The sequence below is a fragment of the Manis javanica genome, chromosome 11 (assembly GCF_040802235.1).
Source record: "Manis javanica isolate MJ-LG chromosome 11, MJ_LKY, whole genome shotgun sequence".
NCBI classification, from domain to species: domain Eukaryota; kingdom Metazoa; phylum Chordata; class Mammalia; order Pholidota; family Manidae; genus Manis; species Manis javanica.
Genome location: NC_133166.1, coordinates 45,676,049 through 45,699,251, shown reverse-complemented (window position 1 = coordinate 45,699,251; position 23,203 = coordinate 45,676,049). Strand labels below are relative to the sequence as shown.

Here is a 23,203-nt window from a genome sequence, read left to right as displayed (position 1 = left end):
GCTGAAAGAGTTCCTAATGTATTTCTTTCCCCTCAAAAAAATCTTTCAATGTGGAAACAATAAATTTCACAGGAAAAAACAGGTAAATAACAGTGTATATGATCTCATAGAAGAGAAAATGAGTAGTAAATTCTGAATACGAATTTTAGGCATTGGGAAAGGGACTTTTCAATTGTCTTCGCCTAGGTTCTTAAGAAAGTAGGCCCTGAGTTTAAGATAAAAAGTTTAGATAAAGCACCTTTATTTGGGTGGTGGAAGCCTAGACAATTGATGATGGAGGAAAAGAAAAAAGTAGACAAGGCACAGAAAAAGGAAATATGGTGTGATAAGCAGCCTTACAGAACTGACCCCTTCTCTATGGATTGTTGAGAGGGCAGGAGCACCCACCTGGAGGCAGGGGTGTTCACACAGACTGAGAGGCAACACATTGGGGGCCAACAACGGGTGCAAGGGGCCCAGTCCAGGAGGAGGAGGAGCAGCTGGTCACAATAGTTCACTGCCCCTTTATTAAACAAAGGCGAATGCCCTGATTGACAGAGCTTTTTCCCGTAGCCGATTATCAACCCAGTTATCATTCCCTGGAATACAGGATTTTTGTGATGCTTGGAACTCTGCAAAATTCCTGCAAGCTGTTAATTTTGATACGAATGCTCCTACTACCTTCCATAAGAGATCCTTCCCCATGTTTAGTGCCGATGTACTGGCAGGAGGAGTTAGTGGGCTCATACCAAAATGGTTTGGTATAGCTTTTGGTGAAGGAAAACTGTTTTCCATTCCTTTGGCAACAGGAGTGGCTGGCAAAGAAAGTGACACTTGCACAGCAGAATCCCTCTTTTCAGAGTCTAGAGTTTGCTTTCTGGTTACTTCTTGTCTTTCGCGAGCTGCTAGTTCTTGTTTTAACTCTCTTACTTCATCCTTTAACCTCTGCACAGAGACCAACGAAGATTCCTTTTCATCAAGTTCACTCTCTAAGTATGCATTTCTTTCGAGGGCCTCATCTAGCCTTTGCTCAGACTCTTCCAGGGAAACTACTGCTGCCCTTTGTGCGCGCTCCAGGTCATCCTTGGCTTGCTCCAGCTCTCTCACGTACTTCTGCAACTGCTCCTTAACCACCCGAGTCTGATTTAAATCATCCTCTACTACTGTGACCTGCTTGTAACTTTGTGCATGCTCATGTTCTGGCTTCTCTTTTAATGCCTCCACTTCGTATTTCAGTCTTTGGTTGTCAGCTTGCAAGTCTCTCTTACTTTGTTCAGCCAGTACTAACTGTGCCTCCAACTCTGCTTCTAATTCCCTGCTTCTTTCCTGGAATTCAAGTAGCTCATCCTGAGTTTCCTGGAAGCTTTGTTTATACTTGAAGGAAAGTTCTTTCCAGAAAGCAGTTTCCTCCTCTAAACTAGAAAAATATGGTTTATCTTCAACATCCATAGTCAAGAAAGTCTCCAGCCTGTCAAAAGGGCACGTTCAGCGCCTCTCGGCAGACGTCTCCGCTCTTCTGGCCCAGCCAGGGCCGCCCAGCAGCTCAGCCACTGCTCCACTCCGCAGTTCCAAGCTCTGAGCTCCACTCCACGCACCTCAGTGTCCAGCTCCTCCCCAGCGCATCAGGGGTTGCCCGGGAGACATTCTGTGACCTAGAGGGCGTGGTTCAGAGCATGCCAGCGCGGGGCTGTCATGAGGAGGGCGTCGCCGGGGGCGGGGTCAGGCCCACCGCGTTAAGGTCAGACTGACAGTGGCCTTGTGCACAGGCGCTCCCAAGCTCCGCAATATGCGCTTTTGGCCATCGAAGTTTTCCCTGCACACTTTGCCACTCGGGAAAGAGGCACCACCGTGGTTAAAAGTCGGCTTTCCAGTTCCTTCAAGTGTCAGTGTTTAGCTGTTCTTGTTCACGTAAGATGAATCTCTTTGGGTCTTATTATGTGGAACATGTTTTTATAGCTGGAGATACAATGATGATGAACATCAACTTTCTTACCCTCAAAGAGGGGAAAGGGCAGAACTAAGTAAGGTAATATAGTAGATAAACTTGATTAGAATTAAGTACAGTTCTGGCCATTTTTCTTTTTCTTTTTCTTTTTTGCTGTGGCATAAAGAGATGACTTGGAAGTGGCTGGGGTCATTCCCAGCTCAGTTTTATGAACTGATGGGCAAGACAGCTAAGTTTAAATGCCTTAGAGCTGAAAGAGTTCCTAATGTATTTCTTTCCCCTCAAAAAAATCTTTCAATGTGGAAACAATAAATTTCACAGGAAAAAACAGGTAAATAACAGTGTATATGATCTCATAGAAGAGAAAATGAGTAGTAAATTCTGAATACGAATTTTAGGCATTGGGAAAGGGACTTTTCAATTGTCTTCGCCTAGGTTCTTAAGAAAGTAGGCCCTGAGTTTAAGATAAAAAGTTTAGATAAAGCACCTTTATTTGGGTGGTGGAAGCCTAGACAATTGATGATGGAGGAAAAGAAAAAAGTAGACAAGGCACAGAAAAAGGAAATATGGTGTGATAAGCAGCCTTACAGAACTGACCCCTTCTCTATGGATTGTTGAGAGGGCAGGAGCACCCACCTGGAGGCAGGGGTGTTCACACAGACTGAGAGGCAACACATTGGGGGCCAACAACGGGTGCAAGGGGCCCAGTCCAGGAGGAGGAGGAGCAGCTGGTCAAAATAGTTCACTGCCCCTTTATTAAACAAAGGCGAATGCCCTGATTGACAGAGCTTTTTCCCGTAGCCGATTATCAACCCAGTTATCATTCCCTGGAATACAGGATTTTTGTGATGCTTGGAACTCTGCAAAATTCCTGCAAGCTGTTAATTTTGATACGAATGCTCCTACTACCTTCCATAAGAGATCCTTCCCCGTGTTTAGTGCCGATGTACTGGCAGGAGGAGTTAGTGGGCTCATACCAAAATGGTTTGGTATAGCTTTTGGTGAAGGAAAACTGTTTTCCATTCCTTTGGCAACAGGAGTGGCTGGCAAAGAAAGTGACACTTGCACAGCAGAATCCCTCTTTTCAGAGTCTAGAGTTTGCTTTCTGGTTACTTCTTGTCTTTCGCGAGCTGCTAGTTCTTGTTTTAACTCTCTTACTTCATCCTTTAACCTCTGCACAGAGACCAACGAAGATTCCTTTTCATCAAGTTCACTCTCTAAGTATGCATTTCTTTCGAGGGCCTCATCTAGCCTTTGCTCAGACTCTTCCAGGGAAACTACTGCTGCCCTTTGTGCGCGCTCCAGGTCATCCTTGGCTTGCTCCAGCTCTCTCACGTACTTCTGCAACTGCTCCTTAACCACCCGAGTCTGATTTAAATCATCCTCTACTACTGTGACCTGCTTGTAACTTTGTGCATGCTCATGTTCTGGCTTCTCTTTTAATGCCTCCACTTCGTATTTCAGTCTTTGGTTGTCAGCTTGCAAGTCTCTCTTACTTTGTTCAGCCAGTACTAACTGTGCCTCCAACTCTGCTTCTAATTCCCTGCTTCTTTCCTGGAATTCAAGTAGCTCATCCTGAGTTTCCTGGAAGCTTTGTTTATACTTGAAGGAAAGTTCTTTCCAGAAAGCAGTTTCCTCCTCTAAACTAGAAAAATATGGTTTATCTTCAACATCCATAGTCAAGAAAGTCTCCAGCCTGTCAAAAGGGCACGTTCAGCGCCTCTCGGCAGACGTCTCCGCTCTTCTGGCCCAGCCAGGGCCGCCCAGCAGCTCAGCCACTGCTCCACTCCGCAGTTCCAAGCTCTGAGCTCCACTCCACGCACCTCAGTGTCCAGCTCCTCCCCAGCGCATCAGGGGTTGCCCGGGAGACATTCTGTGACCTAGAGGGCGTGGTTCAGAGCATGCCAGCGCGGGGCTGTCATGAGGAGGGCGTCGCCGGGGGCGGGGTCAGGCCCACCGCGTTAAGGTCAGACTGACAGTGGCCTTGTGCACAGGCGCTCCCAAGCTCCGCAATATGCGCTTTTGGCCATCGAAGTTTTCCCTGCACACTTTGCCACTCGGGAAAGAGGCACCACCGTGGTTAAAAGTCGGCTTTCCAGTTCCTTCAAGTGTCAGTGTTTAGCTGTTCTTGTTCACGTAAGATGAATCTCTTTGGGTCTTATTATGTGGAACATGTTTTTATAGCTGGAGATACAATGATGATGAACATCAACTTTCTTACCCTCAAAGAGGGGAAAGGGCAGAACTAAGTAAGGTAATATAGTAGATAAACTTGATTAGAATTAAGTACAGTTCTGGCCATTTTTCTTTTTCTTTTTTTTTTTTTGCTGTGGCATAAAGAGATGACTTGGAAGTGGCTGGGGTCATTCCCAGCTCAGTTTTATGAACTGATGGGCAAGACAGCTAAGTTTAAATGCCTTAGAGCTGAAAGAGTTCCTAATGTATTTCTTTCCCCTCAAAAAAATCTTTCAATGTGGAAACAATAAATTTCACAGGAAAAAACAGGTAAATAACAGTGTATATGATCTCATAGAAGAGAAAATGAGTAGTAAATTCTGAATACGAATTTTAGGCATTGGGAAAGGGACTTTTCAATTGTCTTCGCCTAGGTTCTTAAGAAAGTAGGCCCTGAGTTTAAGATAAAAAGTTTAGATAAAGCACCTTTATTTGGGTGGTGGAAGCCTAGACAATTGATGATGGAGGAAAAGAAAAAAGTAGACAAGGCACAGAAAAAGGAAATATGGTGTGATAAGCAGCCTTACAGAACTGACCCCTTCTCTATGGATTGTTGAGAGGGCAGGAGCACCCACCTGGAGGCAGGGGTGTTCACACAGACTGAGAGGCAACACATTGGGGGCCAACAACGGGTGCAAGGGGCCCAGTCCAGGAGGAGGAGGAGCAGCTGGTCAAAATAGTTCACTGCCCCTTTATTAAACAAAGGCGAATGCCCTGATTGACAGAGCTTTTTCCCGTAGCCGATTATCAACCCAGTTATCATTCCCTGGAATACAGGATTTTTGTGATGCTTGGAACTCTGCAAAATTCCTGCAAGCTGTTAATTTTGATACGAATGCTCCTACTACCTTCCATAAGAGATCCTTCCCCGTGTTTAGTGCCGATGTACTGGCAGGAGGAGTTAGTGGGCTCATACCAAAATGGTTTGGTATAGCTTTTGGTGAAGGAAAACTGTTTTCCATTCCTTTGGCAACAGGAGTGGCTGGCAAAGAAAGTGACACTTGCACAGCAGAATCCCTCTTTTCAGAGTCTAGAGTTTGCTTTCTGGTTACTTCTTGTCTTTCGCGAGCTGCTAGTTCTTGTTTTAACTCTCTTACTTCATCCTTTAACCTCTGCACAGAGACCAACGAAGATTCCTTTTCATCAAGTTCACTCTCTAAGTATGCATTTCTTTCGAGGGCCTCATCTAGCCTTTGCTCAGACTCTTCCAGGGAAACTACTGCTGCCCTTTGTGCGCGCTCCAGGTCATCCTTGGCTTGCTCCAGCTCTCTCACGTACTTCTGCAACTGCTCCTTAACCACCCGAGTCTGATTTAAATCATCCTCTACTACTGTGACCTGCTTGTAACTTTGTGCATGCTCATGTTCTGGCTTCTCTTTTAATGCCTCCACTTCGTATTTCAGTCTTTGGTTGTCAGCTTGCAAGTCTCTCTTACTTTGTTCAGCCAGTACTAACTGTGCCTCCAACTCTGCTTCTAATTCCCTGCTTCTTTCCTGGAATTCAAGTAGCTCATCCTGAGTTTCCTGGAAGCTTTGTTTATACTTGAAGGAAAGTTCTTTCCAGAAAGCAGTTTCCTCCTCTAAACTAGAAAAATATGGTTTATCTTCAACATCCATAGTCAAGAAAGTCTCCAGCCTGTCAAAAGGGCACGTTCAGCGCCTCTCGGCAGACGTCTCCGCTCTTCTGGCCCAGCCAGGGCCGCCCAGCAGCTCAGCCACTGCTCCACTCCGCAGTTCCAAGCTCTGAGCTCCACTCCACGCACCTCAGTGTCCAGCTCCTCCCCAGCGCATCAGGGGTTGCCCGGGAGACATTCTGTGACCTAGAGGGCGTGGTTCAGAGCATGCCAGCGCGGGGCTGTCATGAGGAGGGCGTCGCCGGGGGCGGGGTCAGGCCCACCGCGTTAAGGTCAGACTGACAGTGGCCTTGTGCACAGGCGCTCCCAAGCTCCGCAATATGCGCTTTTGGCCATCGAAGTTTTCCCTGCACACTTTGCCACTCGGGAAAGAGGCACCACCGTGGTTAAAAGTCGGCTTTCCAGTTCCTTCAAGTGTCAGTGTTTAGCTGTTCTTGTTCACATAAGATGAATCTCTTTGGGTCTTATTATGTGGAACATGTTTTTATAGCTGGAGATACAATGATGATGAACATCAACTTTCTTACCCTCAAAGAGGGGAAAGGGCAGAACTAAGTAAGGTAATATAGTAGATAAACTTGATTAGAATTAAGTACAGTTCTGGCCATTTTTCTTTTTCTTTTTTTTTTTTTTGCTGTGGCATAAAGAGATGACTTGGAAGTGGCTGGGGTCATTCCCAGCTCAGTTTTATGAACTGATGGGCAAGACAGCTAAGTTTAAATGCCTTAGAGCTGAAAGAGTTCCTAATGTATTTCTTTCCCCTCAAAAAAATCTTTCAATGTGGAAACAATAAATTTCACAGGAAAAAACAGGTAAATAACAGTGTATATGATCTCATAGAAGAGAAAATGAGTAGTAAATTCTGAATACGAATTTTAGGCATTGGGAAAGGGACTTTTCAATTGTCTTCGCCTAGGTTCTTAAGAAAGTAGGCCCTGAGTTTAAGATAAAAAGTTTAGATAAAGCACCTTTATTTGGGTGGTGGAAGCCTAGACAATTGATGATGGAGGAAAAGAAAAAAGTAGACAAGGCACAGAAAAAGGAAATATGGTGTGATAAGCAGCCTTACAGAACTGACCCCTTCTCTATGGATTGTTGAGAGGGCAGGAGCACCCACCTGGAGGCAGGGGTGTTCACACAGACTGAGAGGCAACACATTGGGGGCCAACAACGGGTGCAAGGGGCCCAGTCCAGGAGGAGGAGGAGCAGCTGGTCACAATAGTTCACTGCCCCTTTATTAAACAAAGGCGAATGCCCTGATTGACAGAGCTTTTTCCCGTAGCCGATTATCAACCCAGTTATCATTCCCTGGAATACAGGATTTTTGTGATGCTTGGAACTCTGCAAAATTCCTGCAAGCTGTTAATTTTGATACGAATGCTCCTACTACCTTCCATAAGAGATCCTTCCCCGTGTTTAGTGCCGATGTACTGGCAGGAGGAGTTAGTGGGCTCATACCAAAATGGTTTGGTATAGCTTTTGGTGAAGGAAAACTGTTTTCCATTCCTTTGGCAACAGGAGTGGCTGGCAAAGAAAGTGACACTTGCACAGCAGAATCCCTCTTTTCAGAGTCTAGAGTTTGCTTTCTGGTTACTTCTTGTCTTTCGCGAGCTGCTAGTTCTTGTTTTAACTCTCTTACTTCATCCTTTAACCTCTGCACAGAGACCAACGAAGATTCCTTTTCATCAAGTTCACTCTCTAAGTATGCATTTCTTTCGAGGGCCTCATCTAGCCTTTGCTCAGACTCTTCCAGGGAAACTACTGCTGCCCTTTGTGCGCGCTCCAGGTCATCCTTGGCTTGCTCCAGCTCTCTCACGTACTTCTGCAACTGCTCCTTAACCACCCGAGTCTGATTTAAATCATCCTCTACTACTGTGACCTGCTTGTAACTTTGTGCATGCTCATGTTCTGGCTTCTCTTTTAATGCCTCCACTTCGTATTTCAGTCTTTGGTTGTCAGCTTGCAAGTCTCTCTTACTTTGTTCAGCCAGTACTAACTGTGCCTCCAACTCTGCTTCTAATTCCCTGCTTCTTTCCTGGAATTCAAGTAGCTCATCCTGAGTTTCCTGGAAGCTTTGTTTATACTTGAAGGAAAGTTCTTTCCAGAAAGCAGTTTCCTCCTCTAAACTAGAAAAATATGGTTTATCTTCAACATCCATAGTCAAGAAAGTCTCCAGCCTGTCAAAAGGGCACGTTCAGCGCCTCTCGGCAGACGTCTCCGCTCTTCTGGCCCAGCCAGGGCCGCCCAGCAGCTCAGCCACTGCTCCACTCCGCAGTTCCAAGCTCTGAGCTCCACTCCACGCACCTCAGTGTCCAGCTCCTCCCCAGCGCATCAGGGGTTGCCCGGGAGACATTCTGTGACATAGAGGGCGTGGTTCAGAGCATGCCAGCGCGGGGCTGTCATGAGGAGGGCGTCGCCGGGGGCGGGGTCAGGCCCACCGCGTTAAGGTCAGACTGACAGTGGCCTTGTGCACAGGCGCTCCCAAGCTCCGCAATATGCGCTTTTGGCCATCGAAGTTTTCCCTGCACACTTTGCCACTCGGGAAAGAGGCACCACCGTGGTTAAAAGTCGGCTTTCCAGTTCCTTCAAGTGTCAGTGTTTAGCTGTTCTTGTTCACGTAAGATGAATCTCTTTGGGTCTTATTATGTGGAACATGTTTTTATAGCTGGAGATACAATGATGATGAACATCAACTTTCTTACCCTCAAAGAGGGGAAAGGGCAGAACTAAGTAAGGTAATATAGTAGATAAACTTAATTAGAATTAAGTACAGTTCTGGCCATTTTTCTTTTTCTTTTTTTTTTTTTGCTGTGGCATAAAGAGATGACTTGGACGTGGCTGGGGTCATTCCCAGCTCAGTTTTATGAACTGATGGGCAAGACAGCTAAGTTTAAATGCCTTAGAGCTGAAAGAGTTCCTAATGTATTTCTTTCCCCTCAAAAAAATCTTTCAATGTGGAAACAATAAATTTCACAGGAAAAAACAGGTAAATAACAGTGTATATGATCTCATAGAAGAGAAAATGAGTAGTAAATTCTGAATACGAATTTTAGGCATTGGGAAAGGGACTTTTCAATTGTCTTCGCCTAGGTTCTTAAGAAAGTAGGCCCTGAGTTTAAGATAAAAAGTTTAGATAAAGCACCTTTATTTGGGTGGTGGAAGCCTAGACAATTGATGATGGAGGAAAAGAAAAAAGTAGACAAGGCACAGAAAAAGGAAATATGGTGTGATAAGCAGCCTTACAGAACTGACCCCTTCTCTATGGATTGTTGAGAGGGCAGGAGCACCCACCTGGAGGCAGGGGTGTTCACACAGACTGAGAGGCAACACATTGGGGGCCAACAACGGGTGCAAGGGGCCCAGTCCAGGAGGAGGAGGAGCAGCTGGTCAAAATAGTTCACTGCCCCTTTATTAAACAAAGGCGAATGCCCTGATTGACAGAGCTTTTTCCCGTAGCCGATTATCAACCCAGTTATCATTCCCTGGAATACAGGATTTTTGTGATGCTTGGAACTCTGCAAAATTCCTGCAAGCTGTTAATTTTGATACGAATGCTCCTACTACCTTCCATAAGAGATCCTTCCCCGTGTTTAGTGCCGATGTACTGGCAGGAGGAGTTAGTGGGCTCATACCAAAATGGTTTGGTATAGCTTTTGGTGAAGGAAAACTGTTTTCCATTCCTTTGGCAACAGGAGTGGCTGGCAAAGAAAGTGACACTTGCACAGCAGAATCCCTCTTTTCAGAGTCTAGAGTTTGCTTTCTGGTTACTTCTTGTCTTTCGCGAGCTGCTAGTTCTTGTTTTAACTCTCTTACTTCATCCTTTAACCTCTGCACAGAGACCAACGAAGATTCCTTTTCATCAAGTTCACTCTCTAAGTATGCATTTCTTTCGAGGGCCTCATCTAGCCTTTGCTCAGACTCTTCCAGGGAAACTACTGCTGCCCTTTGTGCGCGCTCCAGGTCATCCTTGGCTTGCTCCAGCTCTCTCACGTACTTCTGCAACTGCTCCTTAACCACCCGAGTCTGATTTAAATCATCCTCTACTACTGTGACCTGCTTGTAACTTTGTGCATGCTCATGTTCTGGCTTCTCTTTTAATGCCTCCACTTCGTATTTCAGTCTTTGGTTGTCAGCTTGCAAGTCTCTCTTACTTTGTTCAGCCAGTACTAACTGTGCCTCCAACTCTGCTTCTAATTCCCTGCTTCTTTCCTGGAATTCAAGTAGCTCATCCTGAGTTTCCTGGAAGCTTTGTTTATACTTGAAGGAAAGTTCTTTCCAGAAAGCAGTTTCCTCCTCTAAACTAGAAAAATATGGTTTATCTTCAACATCCATAGTCAAGAAAGTCTCCAGCCTGTCAAAAGGGCACGTTCAGCGCCTCTCGGCAGACGTCTCCGCTCTTCTGGCCCAGCCAGGGCCGCCCAGCAGCTCAGCCACTGCTCCACTCCGCAGTTCCAAGCTCTGAGCTCCACTCCACGCACCTCAGTGTCCAGCTCCTCCCCAGCGCATCAGGGGTTGCCCGGGAGACATTCTGTGACATAGAGGGCGTGGTTCAGAGCATGCCAGCGCGGGGCTGTCATGAGGAGGGCGTCGCCGGGGGCGGGGTCAGGCCCACCGCGTTAAGGTCAGACTGACAGTGGCCTTGTGCACAGGCGCTCCCAAGCTCCGCAATATGCGCTTTTGGCCATCGAAGTTTTCCCTGCACACTTTGCCACTCGGGAAAGAGGCACCACCGTGGTTAAAAGTCGGCTTTCCAGTTCCTTCAAGTGTCAGTGTTTAGCTGTTCTTGTTCACGTAAGATGAATCTCTTTGGGTCTTATTATGTGGAACATGTTTTTATAGCTGGAGATACAATGATGATGAACATCAACTTTCTTACCCTCAAAGAGGGGAAAGGGCAGAACTAAGTAAGGTAATATAGTAGATAAACTTAATTAGAATTAAGTACAGTTCTGGCCATTTTTCTTTTTCTTTTTCTTTTTTTGCTGTGGCATAAAGAGATGACTTAGACGTGGCTGGGGTCATTCCCAGCTCAGTTTTATGAACTGATGGGCAAGACAGCTAAGTTTAAATGCCTTAGAGCTGAAAGAGTTCCTAATGTATTTCTTCCCCCTCAAAAAAATCTTTCAATGTGGAAACAATAAATTTCACAGAAAAAAAAACAGGTAAATAACAGTGTATATGATCTCATAGAAGAGAAAATGAGTAGTAAATTCTGAATACAAATTTTAGGCATTGGGAAAGGGACTTTTCAATTGTCTTCGCCTAGGTTCTTAAGAAAGTAGGCCCTGAGTTTAAGATAAAAAGTTTAGATAAAGCACCTTTATTTGGGTGGTGGAAGCCTAGACAATTGATGATGGAGGAAAAGAAAAAAGTAGACAAGGCACAGAAAAATGAAATATGGTGTGATAAGCAGCCTTACAGAACTGACCCCTTCTCTATGGATTGTTGAGAGGGCAGGAGCACCCACCTGGAGGCAGGGGTGTTCACACAGACTGAGAGGCAACACATTGGGGGCCAACAACGGGTGCAAGGGGCCCAGTCCAGGAGGAGGAGGAGCAGCTGGTCAAAATAGTTCACTGCCCCTTTATTAAACAAAGGCGAATGCCCTGATTGACAGAGCTTTTTCCCGTAGCCGATTATCAACCCAGTTATCATTCCCTGGAATACAGGATTTTTGTGATGCTTGGAACTCTGCAAAATTCCTGCAAGCTGTTAATTTTGATACGAATGCTCCTACTACCTTCCATAAGAGATCCTTCCCCGTGTTTAGTGCCGATGTACTGGCAGGAGGAGTTAGTGGGCTCATACCAAAATGGTTTGGTATAGCTTTTGGTGAAGGAAAACTGTTTTCCATTCCTTTGGCAACAGGAGTGGCTGGCAAAGAAAGTGACACTTGCACAGCAGAATCCCTCTTTTCAGAGTCTAGAGTTTGCTTTCTGGTTACTTCTTGTCTTTCGCGAGCTGCTAGTTCTTGTTTTAACTCTCTTACTTCATCCTTTAACCTCTGCACAGAGACCAACGAAGATTCCTTTTCATCAAGTTCACTCTCTAAGTATGCATTTCTTTCGAGGGCCTCATCTAGCCTTTGCTCAGACTCTTCCAGGGAAACTACTGCTGCCCTTTGTGCGCGCTCCAGGTCATCCTTGGCTTGCTCCAGCTCTCTCACGTACTTCTGCAACTGCTCCTTAACCACCCGAGTCTGATTTAAATCATCCTCTACTACTGTGACCTGCTTGTAACTTTGTGCATGCTCATGTTCTGGCTTCTCTTTTAATGCCTCCACTTCGTATTTCAGTCTTTGGTTGTCAGCTTGCAAGTCTCTCTTACTTTGTTCAGCCAGTACTAACTGTGCCTCCAACTCTGCTTCTAATTCCCTGCTTCTTTCCTGGAATTCAAGTAGCTCATCCTGAGTTTCCTGGAAGCTTTGTTTATACTTGAAGGAAAGTTCTTTCCAGAAAGCAGTTTCCTCCTCTAAACTAGAAAAATATGGTTTATCTTCAACATCCATAGTCAAGAAAGTCTCCAGCCTGTCAAAAGGGCACGTTCAGCGCCTCTCGGCAGACGTCTCCGCTCTTCTGGCCCAGCCAGGGCCGCCCAGCAGCTCAGCCACTGCTCCACTCCGCAGTTCCAAGCTCTGAGCTCCACTCCACGCACCTCAGTGTCCAGCTCCTCCCCAGCGCATCAGGGGTTGCCCGGGAGACATTCTGTGACATAGAGGGCGTGGTTCAGAGCATGCCAGCGCGGGGCTGTCATGAGGAGGGCGTCGCCGGGGGCGGGGTCAGGCCCACCGCGTTAAGGTCAGACTGACAGTGGCCTTGTGCACAGGCGCTCCCAAGCTCCGCAATATGCGCTTTTGGCCATCGAAGTTTTCCCTGCACACTTTGCCACTCGGGAAAGAGGCACCACCGTGGTTAAAAGTCGGCTTTCCAGTTCCTTCAAGTGTCAGTGTTTAGCTGTTCTTGTTCACATAAGATGAATCTCTTTGGGTCTTATTATGTGGAACATGTTTTTATAGCTGGAGATACAATGATGATGAACATCAACTTTCTTACCCTCAAAGAGGGGAAAGGGCAGAACTAAGTAAGGTAATATAGTAGATAAACTTAATTAGAATTAAGTACAGTTCTGGCCATTTTTCTTTTTCTTTTTTTTTTTTTGCTGTGGCATAAAGAGATGACTTAAACGTGGCTGGGGTCATTCCCAGCTCAGTTTTATGAACTGATGGGCAAGACAGCTAAGTTTAAATGCCTTAGAGCTGAAAGAGTTCCTAATGTATTTCTTCCCCCTCAAAAAAATCTTTCAATGTGGAAACAATAAATTTCACAGAAAAAAAACAGGTAAATAACAGTGTATGTGATCTCATAGAAGAGAAAATGAGTAGTAAATTCTGAATACAAATTTTAGGCATTGGGAAAGGGACTTTTCAATTGTCTTCGCCTAGGTTCTTAAGAAAGTAGGCCCTGAGTTTAAGATAAAAAGTTTAGATAAAGCACCTTTATTTGGGTGGTGGAAGCCTAGACAATTGATGATGGAGGAAAAGAAAAAAGTAGACAAGGCACAGAAAAATGAAATATGGTGTGATAAGCAGCCTTACAGAACTGACCCCTTCTCTATGGATTGTTGAGAGGGCAGGAGCACCCACCTGGAGGCAGGGGTGTTCACACAGACTGAGAGGCAACACATTGGGGGCCAACAACGGGTGCAAGGGGCCCAGTCCAGGAGGAGGAGGAGCAGCTGGTCACAATAGTTCACTGCCCCTTTATTAAACAAAGGCGAATGCCCTGATTGACAGAGCTTTTTCCCGTAGCCGATTATCAACCCAGTTATCATTCCCTGGAATACAGGATTTTTGTGATGCTTGGAACTCTGCAAAATTCCTGCAAGCTGTTAATTTTGATACGAATGCTCCTACTACCTTCCATAAGAGATCCTTCCCCGTGTTTAGTGCCGATGTACTGGCAGGAGGAGTTAGTGGGCTCATACCAAAATGGTTTGGTATAGCTTTTGGTGAAGGAAAACTGTTTTCCATTCCTTTGGCAACAGGAGTGGCTGGCAAAGAAAGTGACACTTGCACAGCAGAATCCCTCTTTTCAGAGTCTAGAGTTTGCTTTCTGGTTACTTCTTGTCTTTCGCGAGCTGCTAGTTCTTGTTTTAACTCTCTTACTTCATCCTTTAACCTCTGCACAGAGACCAACGAAGATTCCTTTTCATCAAGTTCACTCTCTAAGTATGCATTTCTTTCGAGGGCCTCATCTAGCCTTTGCTCAGACTCTTCCAGGGAAACTACTGCTGCCCTTTGTGCGCGCTCCAGGTCATCCTTGGCTTGCTCCAGCTCTCTCACGTACTTCTGCAACTGCTCCTTAACCACCCGAGTCTGATTTAAATCATCCTCTACTACTGTGACCTGCTTGTAACTTTGTGCATGCTCATGTTCTGGCTTCTCTTTTAATGCCTCCACTTCGTATTTCAGTCTTTGGTTGTCAGCTTGCAAGTCTCTCTTACTTTGTTCAGCCAGTACTAACTGTGCCTCCAACTCTGCTTCTAATTCCCTGCTTCTTTCCTGGAATTCAAGTGGCTCATCCTGAGTTTCCTGGAAGCTTTGTTTATACTTGAAGGAAAGTTCTTTCCAGAAAGCAGTTTCCTCCTCTAAACTAGAAAAATATGGTTTATCTTCAACATCCATAGTCAAGAAAGTCTCCAGCCTGTCAAAAGGGCACGTTCAGCGCCTCTCGGCAGACGTCTCCGCTCTTCTGGCCCAGCCAGGGCCGCCCAGCAGCTCAGCCACTGCTCCACTCCGCAGTTCCAAGCTCTGAGCTCCACTCCACGCACCTCAGTGTCCAGCTCCTCCCCAGCGCATCAGGGGTTGCCCGGGAGACATTCTGTGACATAGAGGGCGTGGTTCAGAGCATGCCAGCGCGGGGCTGTCATGAGGAGGGCGTCGCCGGGGGCGGGGTCAGGCCCACCGCGTTAAGGTCAGACTGACAGTGGCCTTGTGCACAGGCGCTCCCAAGCTCCGCAATATGCGCTTTTGGCCATCGAAGTTTTCCCTGCACACTTTGCCACTCGGGAAAGAGGCACCACCGTGGTTAAAAGTCGGCTTTCCAGTTCCTTCAAGTGTCAGTGTTTAGCTGTTCTTGTTCACATAAGATGAATCTCTTTGGGTCTTATTATGTGGAACATGTTTTTATAGCTGGAGATACAATGATGATGAACATCAACTTTCTTACCCTCAAAGAGGGGAAAGGGCAGAACTAAGTAAGGTAATATAGTAGATAAACTTAATTAGAATTAAGTACAGTTCTGGCCATTTTTCTTTTTCCTTTTTTTTTTTTTTTTGCTGTGGCATAAAGAGATGACTTAGACGTGGCTGGGGTCATTCCCAGCTCAGTTTTATGAACTGATGGGCAAGACAGCTAAGTTTAAATGCCTTAGAGCTGAAAGAGTTCCTAATGTATTTCTTCCCCCTCAAAAAAATCTTTCAATGTGGAAACAATAAATTTCACAGAAAAAAAACAGGTAAATAACAGTGTATATGATCTCATAGAAGAGAAAATGAGTAGTAAATTCTGAATACAAATTTTAGGCATTGGGAAAGGGACTTTTCAATTGTCTTCGCCTAGGTTCTTAAGAAAGTAGGCCCTGAGTTTAAGATAAAAAGTTTAGATAAAGCACCTTTATTTGGGTGGTGGAAGCCTAGACAATTGATGATGGAGGAAAAGAAAAAAGTAGACAAGGCACAGAAAAATGAAATATGGTGTGATAAGCAGCCTTACAGAACTGACCCCTTCTCTATGGATTGTTGAGAGGGCAGGAGCACCCACCTGGAGGCAGGGGTGTTCACACAGACTGAGAGGCAACACATTGGGGGCCAACAACGGGTGCAAGGGGCCCAGTCCAGGAGGAGGAGGAGCAGCTGGTCACAATAGTTCACTGCCCCTTTATTAAACAAAGGCGAATGCCCTGATTGACAGAGCTTTTTCCCGTAGCCGATTATCAACCCAGTTATCATTCCCTGGAATACAGGATTTTTGTGATGCTTGGAACTCTGCAAAATTCCTGCAAGCTGTTAATTTTGATACGAATGCTCCTACTACCTTCCATAAGAGATCCTTCCCCATGTTTAGTGCCGATGTACTGGCAGGAGGAGTTAGTGGGCTCATACCAAAATGGTTTGGTATAGCTTTTGGTGAAGGAAAACTGTTTTCCATTCCTTTGGCAACAGGAGTGGCTGGCAAAGAAAGTGACACTTGCACAGCAGAATCCCTCTTTTCAGAGTCTAGAGTTTGCTTTCTGGTTACTTCTTGTCTTTCGCGAGCTGCTAGTTCTTGTTTTAACTCTCTTACTTCATCCTTTAACCTCTGCACAGAGACCAACGAAGATTCCTTTTCATCAAGTTCACTCTCTAAGTATGCATTTCTTTCGAGGGCCTCATCTAGCCTTTGCTCAGACTCTTCCAGGGAAACTACTGCTGCCCTTTGTGCGCGCTCCAGGTCATCCTTGGCTTGCTCCAGCTCTCTCACGTACTTCTGCAACTGCTCCTTAACCACCCGAGTCTGATTTAAATCATCCTCTACTACTGTGACCTGCTTGTAACTTTGTGCATGCTCATGTTCTGGCTTCTCTTTTAATGCCTCCACTTCGTATTTCAGTCTTTGGTTGTCAGCTTGCAAGTCTCTCTTACTTTGTTCAGCCAGTACTAACTGTGCCTCCAACTCTGCTTCTAATTCCCTGCTTCTTTCCTGGAATTCAAGTAGCTCATCCTGAGTTTCCTGGAAGCTTTGTTTATACTTGAAGGAAAGTTCTTTCCAGAAAGCAGTTTCCTCCTCTAAACTAGAAAAATATGGTTTATCTTCAACATCCATAGTCAAGAAAGTCTCCAGCCTGTCAAAAGGGCACGTTCAGCGCCTCTCGGCAGACGTCTCCGCTCTTCTGGCCCAGCCAGGGCCGCCCAGCAGCTCAGCCACTGCTCCACTCCGCAGTTCCAAGCTCTGAGCTCCACTCCACGCACCTCAGTGTCCAGCTCCTCCCCAGCGCATCAGGGGTTGCCCGGGAGACATTCTGTGACATAGAGGGCGTGGTTCAGAGCATGCCAGCGCGGGGCTGTCATGAGGAGGGCGTCGCCGGGGGCGGGGTCAGGCCCACCGCGTTAAGGTCAGACTGACAGTGGCCTTGTGCACAGGCGCTCCCAAGCTCCGCAATATGCGGTTTTGGCCATCGAAGTTTTCCCTGCACACTTTGCCACTCGGGAAAGAGGCACCACCGTGGTTAAAAGTCGGCTTTCCAGTTCCTTCAAGTGTCAGTGTTTAGCTGTTCTTGTTCACATAAGATGAATCTCTTTGGGTCTTATTATGTGGAACATGTTTTTATAGCTGGAGATACAATGATGATGAACATCAACTTTCTTACCCTCAAAGAGGGGAAAGGGCAGAACTAAGTAAGGTAATATAGTAGATAAACTTAATTAGAATTAAGTACAGTTCTGGCCATGTTTCTTTTTCTTTTTTTTTTTTTGCTGTGGCATAAAGAGATGACTTAGACGTGGCTGGGGTCATTCCCAGCTCAGTTTTATGAACTGATGGGCAAGACAGCTAAGTTTAAATGCCTTAGAGCTGAAAGAGTTCCTAATGTATTTCTTCCCCCTCAAAAAAATCTTTCAATGTGGAAACAATAAATTTCACAGAAAAAAAACAGGTAAATAACAGTGTATATGATCTCATAGAAGAGAAAATGAGTAGTAAATTCTGAATACAAATTTTAGGCATTGGGAAAGGGACTTTTCAATTGTCTTCGCCTAGGTTCTTAAGAAAGTAGGCCCTGAGTTTAAGATAAAACGTTTAGATAAAGCACCTTTATTTGGGTGGTGGAAGCCTAGACAATTGATGATGGAGGAAAAGAAAAAAGTAGACAAGGCACAGAAAAATGAAATATGGTGTGATAAGCAGCCTTACAGAACTGACCCCTTCTCTATGGATTGTTGAGAGGGCAGGAGCACCCACCTGGAGGCAGGGGTGTTCACACAGACTGAGAGGCAACACATTGGGGGCCAACAACGGGTGCAAGGGGCCCAGTCCAGGAGGAGGAGGAGCAGCTGGTCAAAATAGTTCACTGCCCCTTTATTAAACAAAGGCGAATGCCCTGATTGACAGAGCTCTTTCCCGTAGCCGATTATCAACCCAGTTATCATTCCCTGGAATACAGGATTTTTGTGATGCTTGGAACTCTGCAAAATTCCTGCAAGCTGTTAATTTTGATACGAATGCTCCTACTACCTTCCATAAGAGATCCTTCCCCGTGTTTAGTGCCGATGTACTGGCAGGAGGAGTTAGTGGGCTCATACCAAAATGGTTTGGTATAGCTTTTGGTGAAGGAAAACTGTTTTCCATTCCTTTGGCAACAGGAGTGGCTGGCAAAGAAAGTGACACTTGCACAGCAGAATCCCTCTTTTCAGAGTCTAGAGTTTGCTTTCTGGTTACTTCTTGTCTTTCGCGAGCTGCTAGTTCTTGTTTTAACTCTCTTACTTCATCCTTTAACCTCTGCACAGAGACCAACGAAGATTCCTTTTCATCAAGTTCACTCTCTAAGTATGCATTTCTTTCGAGGGCCTCATCTAGCCTTTGCTCAGACTCTTCCAGGGAAACTACTGCTGCCCTTTGTGCGCGCTCCAGGTCATCCTTGGCTTGCTCCAGCTCTCTCACGTACTTCTGCAACTGCTCCTTAACCACCCGAGTCTGATTTAAATCATCCTCTACTACTGTGACCTGCTTGTAACTTTGTGCATGCTCATGTTCTGGCTTCTCTTTTAATGCCTCCACTTCGTATTTCAGTCTTTGGTTGTCAGCTTGCAAGTCTCTCTTACTTTGTTCAGCCAGTACTAACTGTGCCTCCAACTCTGCTTCTAATTCCCTGCTTCTTTCCTGGAATTCAGGTAGCTCATCCTGAGTTTCCTGGAAGCTTTGTTTATACTTGAAGGAAAGTTCTTTCCAGAAAGCAGTTTCCTCCTCTAAACTAGAAAAATATGGTTTATCTTCAACATCCATAGTCAAGAAAGTCTCCAGCCTGTCAAAAGGGCACGTTCAGCGCCTCTCGGCAGACGTCTCCGCTCTTCTGGCCCAGCCAGGGCCGCCCAGCAGCTCAGCCACTGCTCCACTCCGCAGTTCCAAGCTCTGAGCTCCACTCCACGCACCTCAGTGTCCAGCTCCTCCCCAGCGCATCAGGGGTTGCCCGGGAGACATTCTGTGACATAGAGGGCGTGGTTCAGAGCATGCCAGCGCGGGGCTGTCATGAGGAGGGCGTCGCCGGGGGCGGGGTCAGGCCCACCGCGTTAAGGTCAGACTGACAGTGGCCTTGTGCACAGGCGCTCCCAAGCTCCGCAATATGCGCTTTTGGCCATCGAAGTTTTCCCTGCACACTTTGCCACTCGGGAAAGAGGCACCACCGTGGTTAAAAGTCGGCTTTCCAGTTCCTTCAAGTGTCAGTGTTTAGCTGTTCTTGTTCACGTAAGATGAATCTCTTTGGGTCTTATTATGTGGAACATGTTTTTATAGCTGGAGATACAATGATGATGAACATCAACTTTCTGACCCTCAAAGAGGGGAAAGGGCAGAACTAAGTAAGGTAATATAGTAGATAAACTTGATTAGAATTAAGAACAGTTCTGGCCATTTTTCTTTTTCTTTTTCTTTTTTGCTGTGGCATAAAGAGATGACTTGGAAGTGGCTGGGGTCATTCCCAGCTCAGTTTTATGAACTGATGGGCAAGACAGCTAAGTTTAAATGCCTTAGAGCTGAAAGAGTTCCTAATGTATTTCTTTCCCCTCAAAAAAATCTTTCAATGTGGAAACAATAAATTTCACAGGAAAAAACAGGTAAATAACAGTGTATATGATCTCATAGAAGAGAAAATGAGTAGTAAATTCTGAATACGAATTTTAGGCATTGGGAAAGGGACTTTTCAATTGTCTTCGCCTAGGTTCTTAAGAAAGTAGGCCCTGAGTTTAAGATAAAAAGTTTAGATAAAGCACCTTTATTTGGGTGGTGGAAGCCTAGACAATTGATGATGGAGGAAAAGAAAAATGTAGACAAGGCACAGAAAAAGGAAATATGGTGTGATAAGCAGCCTTACAGAACTGACCCCTTCTCTATGGATTGTTGAGAGGGCAGGAGCACCCACCTGGAGGCAGGGGTGTTCACACAGACTGAGAGGCAACACATTGGGGGCCAACAACGGGTGCAAGGGGCCCAGTCCAGGAGGAGGAGGAGCAGCTGGTCAAAATAGTTCACTGCCCCTTTATTAAACAAAGGCGAATGCCCTGATTGACAGAGCTCTTTCCCGTAGCCGATTATCAACCCAGTTATCATTCCCTGGAATACAGGATTTTTGTGATGCTTGGAACTCTGCAAAATTCCTGCAAGCTGTTAATTTTGATACGAATGCTCCTACTACCTTCCATAAGAGATCCTTCCCCGTGTTTAGTGCCGATGTACTGGCAGGAGGAGTTAGTGGGCTCATACCAAAATGGTTTGGTATAGCTTTTGGTGAAGGAAAACTGTTTTCCATTCCTTTGGCAACAGGAGTGGCTGGCAAAGAAAGTGACACTTGCACAGCAGAATCCCTCTTTTCAGAGTCTAGAGTTTGCTTTCTGGTTACTTCTTGTCTTTCGCGAGCTGCTAGTTCTTGTTTTAACTCTCTTACTTCATCCTTTAACCTCTGCACAGAGACCAACGAAGATTCCTTTTCATCAAGTTCACTCTCTAAGTATGCATTTCTTTCGAGGGCCTCATCTAGCCTTTGCTCAGACTCTTCCAGGGAAACTACTGCTGCCCTTTGTGCGCGCTCCAGGTCATCCTTGGCTTGCTCCAGCTCTCTCACGTACTTCTGCAACTGCTCCTTAACCACCCGAGTCTGATTTAAATCATCCTCTACTACTGTGACCTGCTTGTAACTTTGTGCATGCTCATGTTCTGGCTTCTCTTTTAATGCCTCCACTTCGTATTTCAGTCTTTGGTTGTCAGCTTGCAAGTCTCTCTTACTTTGTTCAGCCAGTACTAACTGTGCCTCCAACTCTGCTTCTAATTCCCTGCTTCTTTCCTGGAATTCAGGTAGCTCATCCTGAGTTTCCTGGAAGCTTTGTTTATACTTGAAGGAAAGTTCTTTCCAGAAAGCAGTTTCCTCCTCTAAACTAGAAAAATATGGTTTATCTTCAACATCCATAGTCAAGAAAGTCTCCAGCCTGTCAAAAGGGCACGTTCAGCGCCTCTCGGCAGACGTCTCCGCTCTTCTGGCCCAGCCAGGGCCGCCCAGCAGCTCAGCCACTGCTCCACTCCGCAGTTCCAAGCTCTGAGCTCCACTCCACGCACCTCAGTGTCCAGCTCCTCCCCAGCGCATCAGGGGTTGCCCGGGAGACATTCTGTGACATAGAGGGCGTGGTTCAGAGCATGCCAGCGCGGGGCTGTCATGAGGAGGGCGTCGCCGGGGGCGGGGTCAGGCCCACCGCGTTAAGGTCAGACTGACAGTGGCCTTGTGCACAGGCGCTCCCAAGCTCCGCAATATGCGCTTTTGGCCATCGAAGTTTTCCCTGCACACTTTGCCACTCGGGAAAGAGGCACCACCGTGGTTAAAAGTCGGCTTTCCAGTTCCTTCAAGTGTCAGTGTTTAGCTGTTCTTGTTCACGTAAGATGAATCTCTTTGGGTCTTATTATGTGGAACATGTTTTTATAGCTGGAGATACAATGATGATGAACATCAACTTTCTGACCCTCAAAGAGGGGAAAGGGCAGAACTAAGTAAGGTAATATAGTAGATAAACTTGATTAGAATTAAGAACAGTTCTGGCCATTTTTCTTTTTCTTTTTCTTTTTTGCTGTGGCATAAAGAGATGACTTGGAAGTGGCTGGGGTCATTCCCAGCTCAGTTTTATGAACTGATGGGCTAGACAGCTAAGTTTAAATGCCTTAGAGCTGAAAGAGTTCCTAATGTATTTCTTTCCCCTCAAAAAAATCTTTCAATGTGGAAACAATAAATTTCACAGGAAAAAACAGGTAAATAACAGTGTATATGATCTCATAGAAGAGAAAATGAGTAGTAAATTCTGAATACGAATTTTAGGCATTGGGAAAGGGACTTTTCAATTGTCTTCGCCTAGGTTCTTAAGAAAGTAGGCCCTGAGTTTAAGATAAAAAGTTTAGATAAAGCACCTTTATTTGGGTGGTGGAAGCCTAGACAATTGATGATGGAGGAAAAGAAAAAAGTAGACAAGGCACAGAAAAAGGAAATATGGTGTGATAAGCAGCCTTACAGAACTGACCCCTTCTCTATGGATTGTTGAGAGGGCAGGAGCACCCACCTGGAGGCAGGGGTGTTCACACAGACTGAGAGGCAACACATTGGGGGCCAACAACGGGTGCAAGGGGCCCAGTCCAGGAGGAGGAGGAGCAGCTGGTCAAAATAGTTCACTGCCCCTTTATTAAACAAAGGCGAATGCCCTGATTGACAGAGCTCTTTCCCGTAGCCGATTATCAACCCAGTTATCATTCCCTGGAATACAGGATTTTTGTGATGCTTGGAACTCTGCAAAATTCCTGCAAGCTGTTAATTTTGATACGAATGCTCCTACTACCTTCCATAAGAGATCCTTCCCCGTGTTTAGTGCCGATGTACTGGCAGGAGGAGTTAGTGGGCTCATACCAAAATGGTTTGGTATAGCTTTTGGTGAAGGAAAACTGTTTTCCATTCCTTTGGCAACAGGAGTGGCTGGCAAAGAAAGTGACACTTGCACAGCAGAATCCCTCTTTTCAGAGTCTAGAGTTTGCTTTCTGGTTACTTCTTGTCTTTCGCGAGCTGCTAGTTCTTGTTTTAACTCTCTTACTTCATCCTTTAACCTCTGCACAGAGACCAACGAAGATTCCTTTTCATCAAGTTCACTCTCTAAGTATGCATTTCTTTCGAGGGCCTCATCTAGCCTTTGCTCAGACTCTTCCAGGGAAACTACTGCTGCCCTTTGTGCGCGCTCCAGGTCATCCTTGGCTTGCTCCAGCTCTCTCACGTACTTCTGCAACTGCTCCTTAACCACCCGAGTCTGATTTAAATCATCCTCTACTACTGTGACCTGCTTGTAACTTTGTGCATGCTCATGTTCTGGCTTCTCTTTTAATGCCTCCACTTCGTATTTCAGTCTTTGGTTGTCAGCTTGCAAGTCTCTCTTACTTTGTTCAGCCAGTACTAACTGTGCCTCCAACTCTGCTTCTAATTCCCTGCTTCTTTCCTGGAATTCAGGTAGCTCATCCTGAGTTTCCTGGAAGCTTTGTTTATACTTGAAGGAAAGTTCTTTCCAGAAAGCAGTTTCCTCCTCTAAACTAGAAAAATATGGTTTATCTTCAACATCCATAGTCAAGAAAGTCTCCAGCCTGTCAAAA

At 45.7% G+C, this 23,203-nt stretch overlaps 10 pseudogenes; all 10 read right to left on the bottom strand.

The window, feature by feature from the left end:
- Window positions 1-411: 411 nt before the first annotated feature.
- LOC140844679 (nuclear distribution protein nudE-like 1 pseudogene) lies at window positions 412-1,428 on the bottom strand (annotated as a pseudogene).
- A 1,156-nt stretch (window positions 1,429-2,584) lies between these two features.
- Window positions 2,585-3,601, bottom strand: LOC140844678 (nuclear distribution protein nudE-like 1 pseudogene; annotated as a pseudogene).
- A 1,157-nt stretch (window positions 3,602-4,758) lies between these two features.
- LOC140844677 (nuclear distribution protein nudE-like 1 pseudogene) lies at window positions 4,759-5,775 on the bottom strand (annotated as a pseudogene).
- A 1,205-nt stretch (window positions 5,776-6,980) lies between these two features.
- LOC140844676 (nuclear distribution protein nudE-like 1 pseudogene) lies at window positions 6,981-7,950 on the bottom strand (annotated as a pseudogene).
- A 1,157-nt stretch (window positions 7,951-9,107) lies between these two features.
- Window positions 9,108-10,124, bottom strand: LOC140844675 (nuclear distribution protein nudE-like 1 pseudogene; annotated as a pseudogene).
- A 988-nt stretch (window positions 10,125-11,112) lies between these two features.
- On the bottom strand, window positions 11,113-12,300 carry LOC140844674 (nuclear distribution protein nudE-like 1 pseudogene; annotated as a pseudogene).
- Window positions 12,301-15,532: 3,232 nt separating this feature from the next.
- On the bottom strand, window positions 15,533-16,654 carry LOC140844262 (nuclear distribution protein nudE-like 1 pseudogene; annotated as a pseudogene).
- A 1,293-nt stretch (window positions 16,655-17,947) lies between these two features.
- LOC140844673 (nuclear distribution protein nudE-like 1 pseudogene) lies at window positions 17,948-18,829 on the bottom strand (annotated as a pseudogene).
- Window positions 18,830-20,120: 1,291 nt separating this feature from the next.
- Window positions 20,121-21,002, bottom strand: LOC140844672 (nuclear distribution protein nudE-like 1 pseudogene; annotated as a pseudogene).
- A 1,291-nt stretch (window positions 21,003-22,293) lies between these two features.
- Window positions 22,294-23,175, bottom strand: LOC140844671 (nuclear distribution protein nudE-like 1 pseudogene; annotated as a pseudogene).
- Between the last annotated feature and the right edge of the window lie 28 nt (window positions 23,176-23,203).